The 23,548-nt window shown below is 42.5% G+C and overlaps 1 long non-coding RNA gene across 1 annotated transcript; it reads right to left on the reverse strand.

The window, feature by feature from the left end:
• Positions 1-3,933: 3,933 nt before the first annotated feature.
• LOC111925218 (uncharacterized) lies at positions 3,934-22,483 on the reverse strand. Its single transcript, XR_002862116.2, has 3 exons — positions 22,410-22,483; positions 6,055-6,143; positions 3,934-4,090 (listed from the first exon to the last, which is right to left on the reverse strand). It is a non-coding gene; the product is annotated as an uncharacterized LOC111925218 (long non-coding RNA).
• Between the last annotated feature and the right edge of the window lie 1,065 nt (positions 22,484-23,548).

A 23,548-nucleotide genomic window follows, 5' to 3' on the forward strand; every position in this document is an offset into this window, starting at 1 on the left:
CAAAATCAACAGAATCTTGGGAGTTTGGCCAAGATATCAGAGACTGGTAGAGTGGATAAGCGCAAGAAATATTTTTTTTAGTTTATGTCCTCCCAGGGTTCAGAGTTATTGCTCCTAGATATAAAAAATATGTCTCAAATATAAAAAAAAACCTTCACAATTATGAAGACAGTCCAACATTACCAACACGCTCAGAGACTCTGTGCAATCTCTGTCCTGGCAGATTTTCAAAACCTGGTTGGACCAAGGCCTGAGCAACCTGGCCTGCAGTCCTGGATCACTCTGAGCAGGAGGTTGAACTGGGGCCCACCCAAGGGCCCTGTGATCCCATCCTGTGATCCTATATTCTGACACTGGGTGTGGTGTGTGCAGGGAGGATAAAATCTACTCCGTAGAGATGTTGGTCATACATCTTCTCTGAATTACAGCTTATGTAGCTTCTGTATGGGAATCACTCTAGTTTCTTATTTAGCTGGGGCATATTTTAAAACTATTCGTATGCCAAATGATGTTCTACCATCTCACAGCAATACAACCAATATAATATTACCATTAATCCTTGAGGTGATACAAGTGTAGACTTTGGGACAAATCACAGGAATAGTTTAGGCAGTCTTGCTTAACCTAATTAAACTAACTGAACCTGCTGACCAAATACAGCGCGTTAATTAGCTCATCATTTCGTGTCTCAAATAAAAACATACCTATGCTACGCTGTGCTCCATGGTTTTGCAAAAGTAAACATCTTCCATGCATTAAAAAATGCATGAAATTAATAAATAAACTGCTTTAATTAATAAAATTAGCAGAAAAACAGGGGACCTGTCTCACTGAGCAGTCCATTGCACATGCAGTCATTTTTCTACTCAGCGCAGTAGCTTGGCAATTCATGTCTAAGTGTTGCCAAAGAATGGTATTAAGGAGTAAATGAGGAAGAAAAGAAAAGCCTGACTACTTGGCAAGAGGAATGTCTTACACCATGAAGGTTAATTCAGGTCTCTCCAAACAGGAACTGCTCTGTATCTTAGTTAAAAACAGATTATTATAGAAGGAAAGAGTAAAGGGTTTCAACATTTGTTAGTGTTTTCTTAACTGATTTTTTTAGGGCTTATGGCTGTTTTAGCACTTGGCTACTCACACAGATGCTCTGAGTGCTAAGGAAAACTCACAGGGACATATTCATACCCTGTAGTGTAGACATTTATCCTTGATGGGTTCTCATATGGCAATCTGAGTCAATTTAACAGCTCTTTGCTGCTGTGAAGGAATGAGGGCATTATTCCCATTTACCAGTCCCCTTTTTGGTCTCAACCATCTTTCTGATGCATATGTTATGCCTACTATAGCAACACTCCTCTGAGACATTTATCCACCAGGAAGGAGTGGACAATTTGGAGCTGTGTTCCAGGAGGAACCAGAGAGTCTGGAGCCAGGAGGAAGGGAGGGAGAGCCATCATGCGGTTGGGAACAGGAGAAAGGACACCAGGGAAGATAGAGCCATCAAGGTGGCTCAGATCTGGATGAAACCACAATCTTTAGCACCTTTTCTCCACTTGCATGTTCGCCTGTGTGGCCTATGAGGTGTCAGGTGAACAGTTTCTTCATTTCTTTACCCAATTATATGTTTATCCTGACAAAGTAGTTCTAGAAGCTTTCTGAGGAAGGCTCTAGGTGAATGGTCATCAGGACAGCAATTGGAAACAGGACTCAAATAAGAATGCAAAGGAAGCAGTGCAGCTCAACAGGGGCAACCAGTGCCATCTGTGGTGTTTCAGGATGCTCTTTGGTCTCCCTTCACTGCTCCAAAGGTGAAAGGTAGGTGTCATGGTTCCTGTGTTATACCTACCCCCCTTGTGGGTGGCTGGCCTCCATGGCAGCTCCAATGGCACAAGATGCCTGTGTTTATATAGTTCCAACCTGGCTTGTGATGCAGCACTTTAGGAGGACTGAGTGTGACCCACTAGTTTTTGGTAGGTAGTGCTGCAGGGCTCAGTTTTGAAAACTGAATGAAATAAAAGATGGAAACTCATTTTTTTAAAAAGTCATTCCAAGCTATTCTGATCTCAGTCAGTCCAGCTCCCAGTTCAAGAAAGTTTGTCTTTCATGGAGCACAGGTCTTCCACATCATAATTATTTTGGGCATTTTTCTGGGGCACAGTTAGTTCAGTGGGTATTACAGCTGCCATTACTGCTGTTCATTACCTTACAGAATTGATGTTGTTTCCTTCCCATTTAGGATACTGACCTATCCTAAGGTGGGAGAATCATCTTTGATGTTGACAGACATCCATCAGCTATCAGCCATCCTCAATTCAGCACTCCAGGGAGCTTTCTAATGTGCCTGTCCAGAGGCCAGCAGAGCTGTGCCTCACTGCTCAGCATGAACTGGTGAGGGCCTTTATGAGGTTAAGTGACATTAATCTCATCCTAGGTATTTTTATTTCTCTAATTCCCTGAAAGATGCCAGTCTCTTGGCTCTGTGGAAGACCTCTGATTGGCTCTACTGCACAGGGAGCACAGGGGGAGTTACACTGAATTAATATTTAAAGTGGACAAATTCAACCACATTCATCTCTGTGTAGAGACACGTGCCCAGAATTATTATGACAGTAATTTAATTTGGTTTCCTTAAGTTTGGAAATTAAATGAATGAAAGTGAAATGAGGCATGCTTTGGTGCCCTGGAGGAGGTCATGCAGGAGTCCAGTGAGGTCTCTCTGATTCACTTGAACACCACAGGGGCAGAGGAGGCTGCAAAACATAACTGTGACCTGAAAAGCAGTGACTGTAGTGAAGGTCTGCTGTCTGCAGGAAGGAGAGGAAGAGAAAAAGTGTGTCAGTACCAGGCTTTTAGTCTGCTGATATCTTAGGGATAATGTATCCTCACAGAAATAACATAGTATCTTGTGTTATAAATGTATAAATGGTCTTTACATTGAGAAATAATGATTGACAGCATTGGAAATCCACAGTGGGGCTCCTGCTGTCCTCAGACAGTGGGATTTGGGTTGGTATTAATTGACACTAATAACTCAAGAAGAACACATTAACTTTTTTTTCCCCCAACAGCTACTCAGTGGAAAATTTTACTATGTTTTGGTAGTGGGGGGAAAGATGAAAGCAGATCTGTCTGGACCCACCTGCAGCAATGCACTGCTTTTTGGGGAGACCTCCCTGGCTGAGGGATTACATAAACCTGGGCACTCTCCTGCTTCCCAGGCAGCTAAATTCTAGAAGCACTGTGACTCATAAATGTTTACTCACCAATATCCCAAACCTCTGACGAGGCAATTTGGTTGAAAGTTTAGCTGAGAGCAACCACAGGGTGTGGCTGGTTCTCATTGTATGATTATCATTATTAGCTTGAACAGTGCCATTATACCTGCAAGGGAGGGTTTGGGTAATGCAATGTAGTTCATTAAAACTGGGTAAAGCACATTGCTGGACAGAAATGAGAAAACAGGCAATGAGAAAAAGGGCTCCACCCAGGCAGATGCAAAGCTAGTGAAAGAGGGAGAGGAGAGAAAGAGGGAGAGGAGAGAAAGAGGGAGAGGAGAGAAAGAGGGAGAGGAGAGAAAGAGGGAGAGGAGAGAAAGAGGGAGAGGAGAGAAAGAGGGAGAGGAGAGAAAGAGGGAGAGGAGAGAAAGAGGGAGAGGAGAGAAAGAGGGAGAGGAGAGAAAGAGGGAGAGGAGAGAAAGAGGGAGAGGAGAGAAAGAGGGAGAGGAGAGAAAGAGGGAGAGGAGAGAAAGAGGGAGAGGAGAGAAAGAGGGAGAGGAGAGAAAGAGGGAGAGGAGAGAAAGAGGGAGAGGAGAGAAAGAGGGAGAGGAGAGAAAGAGGGAGAGGAGAGAAAGAGGGAGAGGAGAGAAAGAGGGAGAGGAGAGAAAGAGGGAGAGGAGGAGAGATTAAGAGGTTCATGAGAATATTCACTCAGAGATTTAATTACAAGGACATTTTATTTATGCAGTGGCCACATCCAAGAGTCACTTTTGTGGATGAAGCATCCATAATTTCTTCATTTTGTGAAAAAAAGGATTATGCTGCTCTAAACACACAGTTTATGCTGCAGTTTTCCCAACAGAAGACAATAGAACCTGTCAGGGAACAGAGGAGAGTGACTGAGGTCACCAAGGGCATGGGTGCCTTCCAGACAAGTTATAGCTTGGACACTGATGCTTGAAAAAGACAAATGAATGGAATACATTAGGGACTCTAAAATCATTAGTGGAATGGCAAAGATGAGCAGGAAACACTTGTTCAGTTTGTCACTGAAGAAGTGTTTTGCATGAAAGACATAGCTACAGTGTGGAAGAGATGAAGCCATTCGGCTGCTGCTACTTAGCCCTGTCCATGTAACATTGAGATACCACAAGAAATTAAGGGTAAAGCAACTCCATTCAGAGCACAGAGTACAATGTTCTCAAATACAGCTGTTTTTTTAAAAATGGGGCTTTTAAAATTCACAATTAATAGATCATCATCTGCTTCTCCAACAGTTCATGCTTATTGAAAATATTTGCTGAGTTTTGAATTAATAAATTCAGTCCTGAAAAGATGGTTATTGATGTAGAAGAATTGGAACAGACATCATGCACAGCTACTATAAAAACATTTTCCATGCTCTGAAATGGAAGAAGAGTTCTCATGTAAATTAACTACAACCTGCCATAAAAGTTTGATGAAAAATTTCTCTTTGCTTTCAGAATAGGAACCCCTCGAGGCACACAGATAAAATTTTATGCTGCCTAACCAAAGCTGGTGTGAAGTCTGGAGCATACCAGGGAGGCTGCAGCCCATCCCTGGCCAACCACAGCCTGGACAAAGCGTAAGCCTGTGACAGCCTCTCCTGGAACAGCTTGTGCTGGAAGTTGCTCAGGCATGAGGTCTCCCAGAGATCCAAGCCTTCCCTATTTTTCTCTGAATTATTTAGTAGAGAAGCGGCAAGAGGAATATCTGCTGGGAAATGGAGGCAGGGCACACTCCTGAGAAACTCTGATAAGGGGGCCAAACCCCCCCAGAGATTGATTTTCTTTGTCTGTAGCAGCTCTGGAGCTGGGAGGAGGCTCTCTTTCATTTTACTTCATTTATCTGCTTACCCCATCTTAAAACAATCCATTTCCCCTCTTACCCCCTAGCCTAATAGAAAAGCTGCAAAGTGAAGACAGTCAGGCACAGGCCAACCCTAACATAAAAGAAGGAGCTTGAACCTGCTGTCAGATTTCTTACTTCTGCTGTTTCCTCTCCTCTTTCCTCTCAGAAGGGAGTTGTGCTGGAAGTCACACAGTTTCCTAGGTCATAATCCACCTGATGTGGATGACAGAGGTGAGATTCATCTCTCCTAACTCCACGTGTCTGCAGACTAAATGTTGCATGATGCATGAAATGGTCACCTAGAACCTCTTGGACAGTGGAAGTAAAGGAGCATTTTGAGACTTAGCTGGCCTAACACATTTTAGAGAGCTCGTGCTGTTGGCTCATCCAGCTAGGGAACCACCTGAGTTCTCCTGTCAGGTTCAGACTTAACATTTGCAGGCCCAGTAAAGGAGGTGGAATAAAAGACCCAAAAGTCCCTCCCAGTCATGCAGTGCAGAGATTACACTCAATGGCATAGCAGACATAGCTGACACCATGAAGGGAGTAGTTCCTGTTCAATATCCCCCTCAAGCTCAAAAGTCTTACTACCAACAGGATCCCTACACCATATTAGCTGGCACTTCCCAAGAACTCTGCAATGTTTGATTCTGGTCAAGTAGAAAGGACATCAGACAAATACACACCAGACTGACCCGTCCTGCAGTGTGATCACTGACACCTTATCCACCTGCTTCACAGCCATGTCCTTCACTTAATTTTACATAACAAAATCAAAAGCACCTCCAAAAGGCTTGTACCAGGATTCCCCAATGCTTTAAATGAGCACTTTCTACTGAAAGTAACATACAAAGAGACATCTCTCTTTCATATGCATCCCATTCTCACTTTTATATATAGTATGAAGAGACTGGAATTTATTTCTCCCATGGGAATCTAATAAAAATCTCCTCATTTCTATACTTACAGCTTCCCCTGAAGGTCAGTTATAGATGTTTTGAGTTCCCTCTGTGAAACAATTCTGTATAAACCATTCCAAGAGTTGTATGTTCACAGCTGTAATTAAAAATGTGGTACAGTTGGTTTGTTTCCTTTCTCAGATATGTTGCATTAGAAAAGAAAAAAAAAAATTAATATGTGCAATTATTAGTATTTCATACAGATATGCTCTGTTGGTTTATTTAATCCACAACAAGCTCATTCATTTAAATTGAGTCTGAAATCCTGCAGGTGACATTTTCATGCCCATATGTTAGCAGATGTCTGGTTTGGGTTTGTTTTTTTCACTTCAACAGAAACAACTTTATACAGAATTTTGTCAGCAGCGTCCATAATTCAAATCCCACCTCTAGGCAAGCTTCCAAGCCTCAGTGGCTTGGTCATATGCATGAGGATGTTCTGTGCTTTAAAACCTCACACAGCATTACCCACAGTATCTTCCATTCCCCCTTCCAAAATTTATCATGTCACTGTCCTCTGTTGATCCTGAACCTAATTTTCTACAAGAAAGTTGCTTCAAAGCTAACATTGCCCATAGAACTATTTGCATACATTCTCACCTTAGGTATACAAATAGTAACTACCTGCTCTAAATACCTTTGACCAGGTAGTTACTGCATCTATAACATCACATGCTTCTTTATTTGTTCAGACCCTATTCTATAGCACAGGGTTGAGAAGACAAAGACAGGCATACCTTTGAAATGCTTTTCACTTGGCTGTGATTCAGACCAAGCTCTGATTATATCTGATAATATTATAAATATTATATTATATCTGATTATATCCCACAATTTTTTCATTTCCCAATTTCTGCATTAGAAAATTAATTAAATAAATTAATTAAATTAATTAATTAAACAGACTTAATTTCTTCTATAGGCATTTGTGAGACATCACTTCTTGTAAAGTTAGATTGCCATTAATTCTCATTTCACCAGCTTTGTATTTCTCTCTCCTTGTGTATAGCTATGGAGAATAGTTATTGCCAATGCCTTGCATAGCTTCTCCATTACTGTTCCAGCCTCAGTTTTGTGAGCATTGCTTAGAGAATGCATTTTTATCAATTTATGGACACCTGCCGACAAATTTCCATAACAGGCATGGGGTTTCTAAGCACATCCGCCGCTAATGGATTTGGAATTGCTCCATGTATTTTATCTGCATTGCTTTGCCTTCAAAATACTCGTGGTAAAATTTGTAAAGCAGTTTTCGTATTATCTCCTTATTTAATTTTCTTCTGTGATGTCTCATACCAGGATGAGACCAGAATGATAATGTCTTCATATGGCTTGTCTTTGAAGCTGCATGCAGGTCCTAAGCAAGGGATCACAGCAGCAAAAGGTAGCAATCTCTCCTCCTGAATCCTTGCAGACCAGCTCCAGAAACCAAAATATAGCAGAGGATCTGCAGCTGTAGACAGGGATTGTCTGAAGAACAGCCTCCAGTGCAGGCACTGCAGTCCCTAAAATGCCCAGTCACCCAAATACTGCAATTCAGAGCCCCAAAAGTATTTCCCAGTACTGCTGATAAAGACTTCTCATGTTTGGCCCCACTTAGCAATATGAGGTGCCACTCTCCCCACATTTGATTTTATAAGGAGGTGAAGACATTGAAAAGCTCTGCCCAGATACTGACTGTCCTTCTGAGCATCTCTTCAAACAAGCTTTCCAAATTATTGTGTAAACTTTTGGGCATGGCAAACACCTTCACAAATAGCCACACTGGAACTTCTGAATATCTGATAACCTGGCCCTGGTTTAGACATCCCAGATGGTGTTCAGCTCTCATTAGTTCTTGCAAACCACTCGGTCAGTACTAGCTTAATTCAGTTAAAGAAAATGACAAACAAATGCCACATTTTCTGATATCAAATAAACAAGCTTTTTACCTAGTGGATAGGGCACAAAATCATTACATGGACAGGATCAGAACTACACATTTTTCACAAATATTTCCATGACTGTGTTTATCTTGATTTGGTAATTATTTTCTCATTCAAGGTCTAACAAAGTATTGTAGTCTCATATTGTAGTTGCATTTTTAATTTGGTTTGGGTTTTTTTAAATAGCCTGAGCTGTTGGAATAATATCACCCAAGAATCTCAGCCTTTTCTGAAATACTCTCCATCTCTAGTATGATTTGGCTGCAAAGCAAAACCCATCCACATGTCCAAACCACCAGGCTGAGAAATCAAGGAATAACTCCAAATCTTATCCATTGGGGGACTCCATTCCAGGTGGTCTGCAGTTTTTAATGTTCCCACATGTCATGCAAATCAGTCCTAATATGACAGAGAATATGACACAATTATCGTAAATTATTCAGGCATACTAGTATCAAGTGGCAGGCCAGATAAAAATATAAAATTGGGCTATAACATGGAACTCTGCCAAGTTGTCTGGTGTATCAACACCCCTGTACACTGTGTGTTGTGACACAGGTGAGTCAATATTGAATAAGGAGCTAAATTTGAGGAAGTATCTTGTTATTTCAGTTCCACTGCTATGAGAATTTTCCTTGTGCTTTTGTCAAATGTATATTTACACAGTCATGATTTCAGGTGCAAAATCAGAATGGAATATGCAAAGCCAGGATGGTGGTTTCTCTGAGAATCCACTTTCCTTATCAGGACACAGAGGAGATGGCAAGGCTGGCAAACATCACCCAGCAGAGTCATCCTTGTGGATCTCATCAGCCTTGCCCCGGTAGGTACTTCCTGGCTCCATGTTTGCACTTCATACCTTTTCCCTTGGTCACACAAACCTCTTTCTCAGAAAGATGCTGCTGTTGGCCAAACACAAGCATTTTACATCTCCCTGAACAGCCTCAACAACTGCTAAGTGCTTGAGAGTATCTCAGTTTTAGCAAGAGTGACAACTCCTTAAAGACCCTCCTCGAACTTTGGGTGCCACCATCTTGACACCAATTCAGACCAATGCAGAAGAATAGTTCCTGCCCCCAAAAACTTATAAACCTGAGAAAATAGGGCCTGCTTCAGTAAGTGCACTGCCATATAAATAGACCCTAAGGCATGGCCTTCTCTTCATTTACTTTGCTTTTCATATCACTTTTATATCACTCAAGTATAAAACTGATTGACAAAACAACAAACTGGGAAAAAAATGACCTCAAGAAAACAGGAGGTGGGTATGGTAACACAGATTGAGCCCAGAGCACTCAACTCCCACTTTGGAGATTGAACAAGGCAGCTCAGAGCTCCACACTGAGGTGTAGAAGAAAGCAGATCATGTAGAAATGCCAGAGCATCAGTGTGCCCCCAAGGCAGGAACTTCATCAGGGCTGAAGCCCTTGGAGGTCCCAGCAAGGGAGCCCAGGCTGTGATCCATGGATGGATCACAGTGAGGCCATGGCCCACGGTGAGGCAGAGACTGCCCCTTTGCTTTGCATTACCCAGAACCTGCCCCAAGGGACCCTGAGCCTCAATAGGGATAATTGCAATAACCAGACTCCTGTTCATTTACACCCTGCATGATTTTGGTCTCTCAGCTGCTGATGGTGATCTTTAACCATCTAAACAGAGCTGGCTGAAATGTGGGTCCAAGCTCTCTCTGTGGCAGCATCTTCTCCCTACTGAGAGTTCAAAGAATGGACAAAAGCATTTTGGTTCCAGGACTCTTAATTAAGAGTTTTAAACCCAAACCAAGGGCTAGAAGGACCTTGAATAGGTATACACTATTCCATCCCTCTCCAAACACAAAGTACACATTCTGATTGCATGATGAAGTGATTTCACAGTGCAAGTTTGGCAACTTCATTAATGACTGCCTCATATTCTGCTAAATATATGGTAAAAATGAAATGTAAAGATGAAAGTAGATTATGCTTTTTATACAAACCACTTCTGTGCTCATTTTATATCACCCTGTGAGATGTTCAAGCCAACATTCCACTGAGCTCCATCTGACAGAGACAGGGAAACGTAGCTGCTGCCTCAAATTACCCATGACCCAGCAAAGAGAAAATTATATGAGAGATAAGGCATCTCCCTAAGCTCCCTGTGATTTGACTCATTGTTTATTGGGAGGGTTTGATTTGTAAATGGGAGGAAATATGTCTCCATTAAATTGTCTTCCCACACCAAACACATGCTGCAAAAATTATAGCCCTGGTTAAACAAGGAGGCACACAAAAAGTTGCATCACTTTGTGATAGTTATATGCAGAAAATTAAGTTAGGGATAATATTTGATATTCTGAACTGCCATAAGTCACAGCAGAAATGCCCAGTTACTGAACACAGCAACACTGCCAAGATCAACACAAAAACAGCCCAACCTCCTCACATCACCAGTAAATGTGAGTAAGGCACAAAAAGCCAAATACTTATCTTTCTCATTTGGAAAAACATTTGTTTGCCTGCAGAGGGATTGCTCTATTTTAAACCGGAAAAATCCGCTACACTGGGGACCTGAAAGCCAGATAAAATAAGCATCTAGGAATATAAATAAGAAAAAGCAGAGAGAGGGCAGATAAGCTCTTTTGTCGTTCATCTCAATAAACGTGAATTAAATTTTTTTTCCAAGACATTTAATTCAGTTTTGTGAAAAGTACTGTGTAGGCTGATAAGCCACACTTTTCAATATGAATTTAGATATTAATATAATTAAAAGATAACAGAAATTTCAGATGTAATACAATTTAAATGGTAAAAAACAAATCCAAGCAGCACTGTGAAACCCGTAAAATTGGAAATGCAGGTCTGTCACCTGCAATATAACTTACACCAGCATTTGAGCACATACGGTTTTTTCTTTTTTGCAAAATCTCTAAAACACAGGCCTGGATTGCTCTCACACAGGGTTTCATATCCAGGGGTAGTTTATCAAACCACTCATACCCAAGAAATGGGAATATTTAAGAAATTTTTAGCTGTACCTAAAAACCTGCTTCTTCTCTTTGTGTGGTTCCTTTTAAAATAACTAGCTGATCCTTTATGAAAAGAGCTGTGCACCTGATAATACTGTTACATCTACACCAAAAAAAGGAATTCCACATTTTTTTAAAGATGGAGAAAATTTAACAAAATGAATTTCAAATGGAACTGATTTGGGTGAAAATTACCGCAGATGGAATAGAGGAAAATTCAGGATCTGTGAGATTTCTCTGAAAAGAGCCACTTGCAGGAATTTCTGAGTATAAAAATGAGCAACTGCATTTAGGAGTCACAGACTTGCAGACCTTGGTATCTGTAGGAGTCTCTGCAAGAAAGTCTGCAGGGAAAACACTAGACTTTATTTTAACTCCTCTGCTTTCTCCACAGCTAGTGTGGTTTATGAAAGATTTAGCAAAGCTCATTTAACTGCCATTATATTTTCATCCAAACACAGAACAGAATTGGAGGGAAGAAAGCTCGATGCTTTTTTGCAAAGGATAACCAAAATTCTTTGTCACTTAATTTCTCCCTTTCCTGGTTAAATTCCCTTGGCAAGCAGGGCCTGAAGCCCTCCTGCTCTCTTCCTTTCCCCTCAAAAGCTGCCCCGTCCTATTTCTTAGAGATCCATTTCCACCACAGCTACAGAAACTCAGCTGCGGCATCGGGAACACACAGAGTTCTGACCACATGCTGCAAATAATGTCATGTCTATGTCTTTTCAATATATATATATATTCGGGAGCCAAATGTCCACATATCAGAGGCTTGATAAAGCCAGTTACTGGTCATAGAATCATTTGGGTTGGAAGGGAACTCACAGATCATCAGCTCCCCTGCCATTGATTGTGATAGCGTTCACTAGAAAAGGTTGCTCAAAGCCCCATCCAACTTGGCCTTAAACACTTCCAGGGATGGGCCAGCCCCAGCTTCTCTGGGCAATCTGTTCCAGTGCCTCACAGTAAACATGAAACATGAGTCTTGGTCTCTCCTGACCTTGTTCTTCTGCCTTATATAAAGAATCTCCTGATGTGGCAGCAGGGAGCCTGCAACTGCTCCAGCTGTGGGTTCCCTGCCCTTGGCTGTGCTGAGTCCGGGCGGGGTCTCGGAGCCAGCAGACAAACATGTTCTCCAAATAGACCAAAACAGAAAATAAACAGACCTCTGATCTCTGCCAAACCCATCCCCCAGGTGCTAGGCAGCAGGATGGCCCTGCCCTGGGGCAGCCCAGGAAGACACCATGGCAGCAGAGCACGCACAGGCGAGTGCAGAGAAAATGCAAGACTTTGAGGGATGGTGTTAGTGTTTCATATTTTAGTTTCAAATCAGCTACCTTCAAAACCAATTTGTCTGTAAGAATGATAAAACCATCTTTACTTATGCTGATTGCAGTTCCCAGGTTGCTGGAGCTTTCCCACTGCATGATTCTAGTCCCCCTTCACCAGCACAATTCTGCAGATGTGTTTAACTACAGGCTGTTCCCATATAGCAAACCCTTGTCTTGGAAAACCTTGAGCCATTGCCTGTCCAGTTCTTTTTCCAGATTTACTTCAACCTCTGTTACCTGGTATCTTGCAGTTTTAAAGGCTTCAGCAGATTTATAGGACATATTTAGGCTTGTATCTTGGCAGCAGATTCCTAAATAACTCAGGACTACAAAAGGTAGTCCTACAACAGGTCAGAGGAGCTAAAGCCAGACCTCGTGTTTCTGTTGTCTGTCTGGTTACACTGCAATGACTGCAGCAGCAAATTCAACAACATTTGCTGGGGGTTTTACCCTAATTCAAGTATACAGCAGCAATAAAATTCCCATTTTGGCTGACAGTGGGATAAAACTACTTCAACCAGCACTAGGGACAGGTATGTGGATCTTGGTAGTGTCCTTGCCTGTGCCAGAGGTCTGGAACTACATGATCTTTAAGGTCCCTTCCAACCCAAACCACTCAGTGATCCTATGATTTCAAACCATCCCATCATTCTGTCCTCTAAATTGCAATGACAAATCCTTAGTGTCAACAACAGCAGTACAGAGCACATTCCCAAAACATCCAATTTAACCAAATATTTGCCATAAAGGCTGGACATTGTGCATTTAATCTGTTTAGAAATGCTGTCTGCCAAAAAGCCATTCCAAAAGTGCACAAAACCAGCTGTATTTGAAACTACACAACAAAGGAATTTGCATGACATTTTCAGAACTAATCTGCTGCATTAAAAGCTAAGACACTTTGGACACTTCACCGCTTTTACTGTCACAGATCAGATTAGGTGGGCTGCTCCTGGGTGAACTCACTGTTGTGGTAACCATACTGGCTTTGGAGTGTTTCAGCAATCTTGCATTAGGCACAATTAGGAAATAAACAAGTTTTTCACTTTACTCCATTTTAATGATACAGGTCTCTGCTCTTTTCCTGTGAACAAAAAGAACTTTTGACCACCACAATGCCATCCATAACACTGATGTGATGGTGGAGCTGATGAGTCAGTCCTGAGAGGCTGGTGGGGGCCACTGTAATTAGGACATCCCTTCATTTCTATTTTCATCCAGCTCTTCACTTCTTATTCTGAAGTATTGTTGTTTCAGGTATCAGCCACACAGACAGCTGCTCAGAAAAGCAAGAAAACTGAGGCATTAAGCAGAGTTAAAACCTCATTGTCCTTTACATCTCTCCAACAGATAAACCTGTTGACTTAGTTACAGCCTCAGCACAGCACTTTGCCATCCAGAGGGTACACACAGCAGCCTCACAGCTGTCTCCTGCTGTGTCACTGACCAAAAGGAGAGGGGAAGCTTGGTTCTGCTAGTGAAGAACATAACCTTGGTCAGTTTGGAATTTAATCAAACACCTGTTTTAGCATGGTTTTGTTGGGGTTTTTTCCCCCAAAATTTAAACATAGGCAAAGTATCTCACAATGGCATATATTTAGATTAAATCTTCAAATAGTTTAGCAAAAGAAGTCTGTTTCATTTGAATTTCTTCAACAGGCAAACTATCTGTCAACTAAAGTAATTTAAATAGAGAGTCTTAGCTCCAGTCTGCAATTTTAACTGGCTTGCTTCCATCAGGAAAAAAATGAGGTGACCCTTCAGCCTGAAGTTTTAAAAACAACAATGATTCTTTCAGGGATGATCATAAACCATGACATCCCTCTGTAAATACATACTTTGATATTAGTGTAAGCATTTTTTTCCTTAGATATAAATTCTTCATCAATTTTCTGTTTACTTTTGGTTTATATCTGATGCAGGAAAACACCATCTCCATTTCTCTAGAAAATACCACTTATCTGTATTCTTTGAAGCAAGTGATAATAATAAATTAGAGCTTGGTGCAGGAATAAATCTTTCTGCGATCCTATTCCTTGCACAGAACTGCAGATTGGTTTGCAAATTTTTTAATCAAGTGAATGTGAAATCTTGAGATAAATTTGAGCACAATAGACAATTAATTTTTTTGTCCTACTGTCTGTATTCATCCCAAGGAAGAGCTGCCAAGAGCCAGGCCTGTGGAGGACACCTGTGAGAGGTATGCAGCACAGCAGATGATGTGTAGGGCATGGCTGCTGGATCTCTTCCTTAGTATCTGGCCAGGAATTTGCAAAAACTATTCCAGTCTTCGGAGTTTGAGATGACAGGCTGCAGAAGTGAAACTCTACCTATTTCTGAATAAATAAAATATGATCAAAGGAAGACCTTCAAGTGATTTTTGTTTCCCAGGGCTCACAGCACACTGAAATGAAATTTCTGATACTCCTAAGCACGAGCTGTCTACTGAATTTTTCCTAAAAAATTTTGTCAGCCATAAATCCCAAGGTAGGAAGCTTTGCAGAGAGGAATCTTAGTTAAAAACATAGACCAGAAAATGTATGTATGAAATGCTGTCCCATCCACTGCTCTTTCTCACCCGAAGATGCTAAAAAAACCCCAAAGGGCATCAAACACAACACCAGCAAGAAGCCAAAACCATCTTGGCCAATGAACTGTGTGTTTTGCTCCAAAACCCACCAGAGAAGTTGGTTTCCCCTTGGCTTTGCCTAAGGCAGGCAGCAGTCCAGGCTCACTGCAGATTTGCTGCAGTTTGTAGAAGAGCCAGAAAACAGCACATGGCACCCCCCTGAGAGGAATACCCAAACCAGGACATTATATCTTACAGAGGAGCAATCTCAGTCCCTGCCTGTACTGAGGAAGAGAAAGAACAGCCCCATCCCAGTGGGAAAGGCTCCTGGCTGCCTGTGTTCCCTGCCTGACACCCTTCCATCCCCTACACCTCACTGCTGATGGCATTTGAATCTGGAAAGCTGCTGCTTTCCTCTCTGGCCACAGCATGGAACACCCTACATCAGCCCAGCAGCCCGGTGTGGGGATGTGTTAATCACAGTTTCCCAGGGCTGAGCGCTCAGAGACAGAGCTCAGCTGCCACAGCTCAGCTCACACAGTGAGGGGGCTTTAGCAGAACCATCATGAAGGATTTCAGTTCCAACATCACTGCTCAAGACACGACATTCACATAGTAAAATACATGCAGAAAGCCTCTGTGCTGAAAATTGCCTTTCTCACCTGAGCTCTGAGTGGCAGCAAATTAAAATGCATCACTGTTGCCAACAGACTGCAACTCAGGTTCACAAACACATTACAGCACTGATTATCTGCTTCAAACATGTAAGAAAGCACAGTTCACAATCACAAATGAATAAATTTCTAAAGATTGAAAGGTTTGTGCCTAACTTAAAACTTGGATTTTTTTAAATTTTCTTTGCTTGAAATACAAAAGCTGCATTATTCTATCAATTTTCATCTTCCCCTTCCTTTTTGGAAGAAGCGAGTGTCACGCTCAAATGATCTGTAAAACTAGGAACAGCTCTTCCAGAGTTTGATTCAGTGACTTTTCAACCTCCTCAGAACAGATAACTAAAACCCATTTACAGGAATCCCAGCACCCTGTACAAATATTGAACACTTTGCAGAGAACTACAATACCAGCATCAGGGCAGCAGGTGTTAGGCAGGGATTAAATGCCAGGGAAGATATTATTTATTCACTTAAATAAAACTCTTTTAGCAGGCACATGCTAAACCCTCCAATCCTTTCTGCATAACATTCTCAGAGGTGCAACTCCATCCAGAGCTGCTAAAACAACTAATACCAGTTAATGTTCCTGTGCATAAAACAAACATTTGAGCCATACTAAGTCCCTGTCTACAACAGTCTAATAGGTTTTAAATACATAAATTGTTGTAATAGGACTATGCTTCATACATATTTGGGTTGAGTTTTATTTCCCATTCGTCTTCTACCAGGATGGTCTGATAAAAATATCAAACTGAGTGAAGGGCAGCTGGTTCACAAAATCACACAAGGAAGGTAAAAAAATTATGGTAAAAAAGTAAATATTATATATGACAGCAAAATGCCATGAAGCACAGTTGCAATCTGCAGACACTATAGTAAACTTTCAAAGTACAGTGACAAAACACTGTTCATCAATGTAGCATCAGTCCCATGTTCAGACAAGTTTCAGATCTGCTTCATGCTTTGAGCACTCACGCAGCTCCTCATCCTGGACAGCCCCAGCTCAGTTTTGGTAATCACCTTGCTACCTTCCTAAGTGCTTTCAACCAAATCCATTCAAAAACTCAGAGATGTCTCCCTGACCTGACATTTTAGGAATATTAAACAGACATATTTGCAAACTTTCATTTGTTTCTTCCAAGCACAATCACATGCTTCATGCTTTTACAATTCAACTTGGTAAAATGCCCACTTGTGCATCTTGCTGCTGAACCATAATAAATTGTTATAATAATAATTTCAATTAACTGTGCGAAGTATTTAAAGAATTTGTGAGAGAAAGTTGTGGGGAAGAAAAGGTTACCTTCAAAAGTCAATTCTCCTTTCCTTAAAACAATTTGTATTCTTTGAAGTTAAGAAAAAGAAGGATCTGGACTGTGAATTGATGTTTTATAGTCTTTGCTGTTTGCAGTACAATGAACCATTTTTATTGCTGAAATTTTCAGAAAGTTTTCTTGCGGCATAACTGATGCCACAAGTGAAAATGACTTTGGTGTTTCCTCCTGGAGCCATGTAACTATGCTTGATTCTCATCTTTGTGTTTTAGAAAACCTACTTGTTGCCCATGATGCGAGCATATACTGCTGATTCTACAGTCAAAGACAAAAATCCCTTAACATACAGGTTTTTTAAAATATTTTACAACATTTTTCAGGTTGGGGAGATTCATGCTGGCTGCATATCTGATAGCATGTGGAACAATGACCACTTTGGCCAATTTCAGCCACTTCATGAGAATCATCTGCCTTGAAACAAGAACAGAAAGTTGTGCTTTTTCCACAGAGTTACCAGATTTAGACTTTAATTAGCTCCAAATTATTCATTAACACCTTTTTTTTTTACTCCTCAGCATTTCAGTGTAGGAGTTTTAATCAGCTTATCATGTGGGACAAAGATGACTTTTTGCTGTGAATTTATATACTTGAGATCTCTCTTAATGGCATCAGGCAGAAACAGACAATGTGGATCCATCCCTTGGGAGGGTCCCTGGCAGGGTGATAAGGCAGGAGGTTTTTCTGCATTTCACACACAGACTCACCTGAGAGCATTTTCTCCTGAGGCACTTGGCAGGGGGACACACCAGAGGAGGGAAAGAGGGCACAGAAGAAAGGAACACATGTGGCACTGTATACACACACTGCACAGATACACAGCTTCCCTACCAGCTCCCCAGAACTATCCATCAGACTCCTAGGCTTCAGAAGCAGCAGGCAACATTACATGAGAGCTCTTTACACCAAAGACAAGGCTGTGTCTGCCATGCAGGATGCAGAAGAACCTTCCAACAGATTTCTGGGCAATTAAAGTTCAGTCAAGTCTGCAAATCTACAGCAAATTCATTCCTTTGAGGCTTGGTGCTTTTTAGACACAGCCCAGCACAGAGGCAGGACAAAGCTTGAACACCTCCTGACTCATCTCCCTCCATTCACCCACAGCTGACCTCCTGCTGACTCAAACCCTGGCAAGAGCTCTGGCAGCAAGCCAGGGATAAGGGGCAAGTCCGGGGGAAAATGTCTCCATCAATCCTAGAACTGCAATGCTCTGCTCTGCAGGTACCATGCAAACATTACACTGGCAGCTGGAAGATCTCTCTTCACATTTGTGAGTGAAGATTTTTTTTTAAATTATTAGTAAGATGGTATATATTGCTTATAGCAAAATCGCTGGTGGCCTATTTTTATTTAAAAATAAAAAGGCACAATGCAGTCACATTGCATTGTCTTCTGTTCCATTTAGAGCAAAGATAAGCCTGCAGCAAAATTACTTGATACACAGCATTTTTCTACAGCTAGGAGCTCTATTTCTAAATATTAATAAGATATCCCAAACCACAGAAGGCCTTCATCCATTTTCATTTGGTTTAAGTATCCTTTCCTTCCCTGAACACTGCAGGCCCTGTCCTGAGCCTGCTCCCCACATCACCCATTCACAGACAGCTTCATGCAGCCTGAGAAGCCCCAAGCCCATGTGTGACAGACACAGCAGAACAATGAGTTAACAGAGGGTGTCTGTGCTGTTTAATAATAAAGCCTAGAACTGCTAATGTGACCAAATACAGTGACATTAATTCTTCCCAAGCCTGACCTGTGCCTCAGCCATAGGGATGAACTGTTGGCAGATAGGGACAACCTTTTCCCACAGCTCTAATTAGCATGATGGCTTCATAATTACATGGGAATCTAGATGTGTTTGGAGAAGGAGATAAAAAGCCTGCTGGGATCCTGGTTACTGTACTCGTTACCTACAGAAATGTTAACATCTAGATCAGGGCTGGGCACAGACAGCTACAGGTGGTGCTATGAAATTCCAGAGCATATTTCCTGCTCTGACCTTGTGAGACTGGGGACATCCCAGGGACAGGCATTAACAAACTCCTCCAATTTCTAAATGTCCAAAGCCAACTATTTGGTTCTTTTCTTTCATGCCACTGTAGCTCACGGTTAACATGATAGAGATGCAGAAAAATGAGGTAGTGAATGGTAGCTTGAGCACCAAGATTTCTGCATTCCCTTCCACAATCACAACTGGGGTGCAATGAGAACGCACCTGCAAAGGGCTATGCTTGCTTATCACATCCACAGTGTCAGGATGGTTTATCAGTCAGGCAACACAAGAGCAGCTGAACAACAGGATGCAAGATCACTGCAGTGACAGGCTGGCTGGTCCTAACAGAATCACTGGAAGAAACCTTCAAGATCATTGAGTCCAGCCCAGTCCTAACACCTCAACTAAACCATGGCACAGAGTGCCAAATTCAGTCTTTCTTTAAACACATCCAAGGATGCTGACTCCACCACCTCCCCGGGCAGACCATTTCAGTACTTTATCACTCTTTCCATAAAAAACTTTTTTCCATTGTGTATTTCTCTTGGTGCAACTTAAGACTGTGTCCTCTCATTCTGTCAGTTGCTGCCTAGAGAAAGAGACCAACCCCCACCTCTCAGGAGGTTGTAAGGTCTCCTCTGAGTCTCCTTTTCTCCAGGCTAAACAACCCCAGCTCCCTCTATCGTTCCTCACAGGGCTTGTGTTCCAAACCCCTCATCAGCCTCATTGCCTCCTCTGAACATGCTCCAGTGTCTCAAAGTCCTTCCCAAACTGAGGGACCAGATCTGGACACAGCACTCAGGTATGACCTCACCAGTGCTGAGTACAGAGGAAGAATGACCTCCCTGCTCCTGCTGGCCACACTATTCCTGACACAGGCCAGGGGCCATTGGCCTTCTTGACCACCAGGGCACTCTGCTGGCTCGTGTTCAGCTTCTGTCACCAGTGCCCCCAGGTCCCTTTCTGCTTGGGCACCGTCCAGCCACACCATCACACAGCCTGCAGTGCTGCAGGGGGTTGTTGTGGCCAAAATGCATTGGACTTGTTAAACTTCATCCCATTGGACTCTGCACATCCATCCAGCCATTCCAGGTCTCTCTGCAGAGCCCTCCTACTTCCAACAGATCAACACACACTCCCATCTTAGTGTTGTCTTCAAATTTACTAATGAAGGACTCAATACCCTCATCCATGTCACCAATAAAAATACTGAACAGGACAGGCCCCAGCACAGACCCCTGAGGGACACCACTGGTGACTGGCCCCCAGCTGGATGCAGCCCCACTCACCACCACTCTGGGCCTGGCCTCCAGCCAGTTCCTAACCCAGCACAGAGTGCTCCTGTCCAAGCCTGGGCTGCAGCTTTTCCAGGGAATGCTGTGGGAGAGCGTCAAAGGTCTTGCTGAAGTCCAAATAGACACATCCACAGTCCTTCCTGCATCCACCAGGCGGGTCACCTGGTCATAAAAGGAGACCAGGTTGGTCAAACACAACCTGCCCCTCCTAAACCTCTGCTGTCTGGGTCTGATGCCCTGGCCATCCTCTACGTGCTGCATGATGACACTCAGCATAAACTGCTCTATTACCTTACTGGGTACTGGGGTCAGGCTCACTGGCCTATAATTACCAGGGTCCTCCTTCCCACCCTTTTTGTGAATGGGTGTCACACTGGCCATTCCGGCCATCTGGAACCTCACCAGTGAGCCAGGACTGTTGGTAAATGATGGAGAGCAGTTTCACAAGCTCATCTGCCATCTCCCTCATCACCCTGGGATGGATCCTATCTGGTCCCATAGATTTATGAACATCCAAGCAGCTCAGCAGCTCTCTGACTGCCTCCTCCTGGATAACAGGGGGACCATTCTGCTCCCTGACACCATCTCCCAACCCAGGAGGACAGTTGTCCTGAAGAGAAGCTGCTTTCCCACTAAAGACTGAGACAAAGAAGGCGTTGAGCACTTCCCCCTTCTCCTCATCTGCAGTCACTAAGTTCCCTCCTGCATCCAGTAGAGAACAAAGGTTGTTCTTACCCTTCCTTTTGCCATTAGTATATTTGTAAAAGCATTTTTTATTATCCTTCACAAAAGTTTCCAAATTAAGTTCTAACCCCAGCTAGTCCTGATGAGCTCTGTTCTAAGTGTATCAGACTGTTTTTAAACAGGGCAGGGTGCTCAGGCATGTTGCTAAGGCCTCCAGCCCAGTCTTGCCAAAGTCCTCTGATGGAAAGAAATTGAACCTGTGATTTCCCCAGCAAAGACCTAGCCTAAATTAAGATAGCAGCTTTCCTGCAGCTTAACCCTGGCAGAAGGGAGCTCAGCACCACTGTGGACCAGCTGTCCTGACCCATTCCCAGGACAGCCAGCACAGAACCAGTCCAGCCAGGCTCCCTCACTTGCAGGATCAGAAATGCTCTTAGAGCACCTCCTCTGTGAGAGCTTCTGCAGAGGTGATGGCAGGATGTCCCCACAGCCTTCAGTGAGGCCAGGGACGCTGCATTCACATCTCTCTGACAAAAAGAGGCAGAGAAATAACTTGCAGAGGGCAGCAGGATCTGGCAGCAGTGCTTATGTCAGGAGCTGAGTTCCTGTGCCCAGTTTAACCCGCTGTTCTTTACCTCTGAGCATGGCAGGGAGCAAAGAGGAGCTGTGAAAGATGTCACTGCTTCTCACTCAGCCCTCCACATTTGCAGACCAAGACAAAGAAGTTCAAATACATTTGGTGATGACATCTCTCCTCCCAAAAATAACAGGCATCAGTTTCCACAGTCTTTTCAAATGATCCAGTGCAAGGCAATTTATTCTTGGATCATTTTCCAGAGTTGCTCCAAAGCATACGTTTCCAAAGGCAGCTTCCCCCTACCCACTACATGAAAAAGTATATCCACTCTGGGGACAATATTTTCATTTTTCTGCAGAGCACTAAGTCAGCAAAGGAATCTATTTCACCCCAGCATAAATCAGGGCAGGTAAAAATTACACAACATTGCCCAAATGCAAATTTTAACCCTTTTGTCAAGGTAAAGTGTGCTAAGGCTGTAATTGCTTTATAGTCCCAGATAATTCAAGAAAGCACTTTCCTGGGACTGACTTTTAAAGCCAGTATTAGGTATCTGGTTACAGGATCACAGCAAGGAGATGATAGATATATATCCTCACAGTTAACTATTTTTTTTTAATTAACTAAGTTAATTATTTTAAATATATCTAAACCGTGCTCAGAATGGGGATACAAAAACTCCTATGGGAGTTTGATGAAACCCAAGAGGAAACCTTTCCATCTCCCTGCTGTATGCACATGTCAGGTGTCAGAGAAGTGAAGACATCCAACTGGCTCACTGGAGCTGCTAAAAAAAGCCAAAACCTCCCAGGAAATATTCCCAAGTGGGATGTGATATCCAGTATTACTTTCAGTGTCATACACCATTCGCTCCCTCCTCTTTTAAACATTTTTTAAGAGTAAAGACTATAAAAACTGAAGGAACAGGAACAAAAACATACTACATCTCAACCCTTGCACATCTCATCCTCAAAAGTTACCTGTGGCCTTGCTATCCATGAAGCCATTGCCTCCCAGCTCCAGATGGCATTTCAGGCTCTCCATTGCTTTGGCTCACAACCAGGTGAGCCCTGAAGATGAAGCTTCATTCTTAATGATCTCTTAAATGAAATCAGCTGAGTTGGGCCAGTCTCTGCATAGAGATGGGTCTCCATGGGGCAGCTTTGCACACTGAGCAAACTGCAGGGTGTCCAAGCTCTGCAGAGATCCCTGGGGCAGGCACTTACTGAGGAACACAGGATGGGAGACAGGAAGAGGTGTCTGTATCCCATGTGTCAATACATTTCATTATGTTTATCTGCAAAAGTCCAAGGAAATAGGAGCCTGGCCCTGCAAAATCTTTTTTTTTTTTTCCTAAGCCAAGCCTGACCCTGGAGGCTACAGTCTTTACCAGACATATATTAGATTAGAAACACCCTTGACAGGTAAGTTCATCTGATGACTTCTTTGAAGCACTTGAACATTTTCTGTCATTTTTCCCTTTATTTGCAGGTAAAGTTGGATTGGCAGTTTGAAGATTGCTATTAATTTAGCTCCACTTTAAAACCTCAGGGACCATAATGTATGACAAAGCAAAATGTAAGCATTTGAAACCTGTAAGAAGACATGAGGACAGAGGAAGGGGCAAGTAATGCTCCAGTAGAGTGACCAGCTGCTCAGGTATGGCAGTGTAACACCCCATGGGGACACCTAATCCCAGGTTAAAAGTAACCCTATTTCAGAACGTGTTCAGAATTTTCTTTCAAGAATTCATTCAAGAATAATTATCCTTTTCCTGAGATGCCACTAAATTCTCTGCTCCAGAAAAATTAAAACGTTGTAGTGATTATGATCAGAAAGATTTATTTCAGAGATGCAAATATAACAATTTAAAAGGGTCCACAGAATTAAAAATAAGCTGGCTGCATGTTTTTTCCATGCATATAATCCCCCTTCTAACACTTTGCAAGGCTTCTGACAACATCAGAATGTAATGGCTACATAAGCTCTGCAGCTCTGAAAGCCTCTGTTCTCAGAGCACACCTTTAGGAAATACCATTTCTTCTTACAGAGACACTACAGTTGAGTCTTTTCTGCTGGTTAATAGACACTCCAGTGGCCACAGCTGCCCAGTGGCCAG

Source organism: Cyanistes caeruleus, chromosome 1, assembly GCF_971803275.1.
Source record: "Cyanistes caeruleus chromosome 1, bCyaCae1.hap1.1, whole genome shotgun sequence".
Taxonomy (NCBI): Eukaryota; Metazoa; Chordata; class Aves; order Passeriformes; family Paridae; genus Cyanistes; species Cyanistes caeruleus.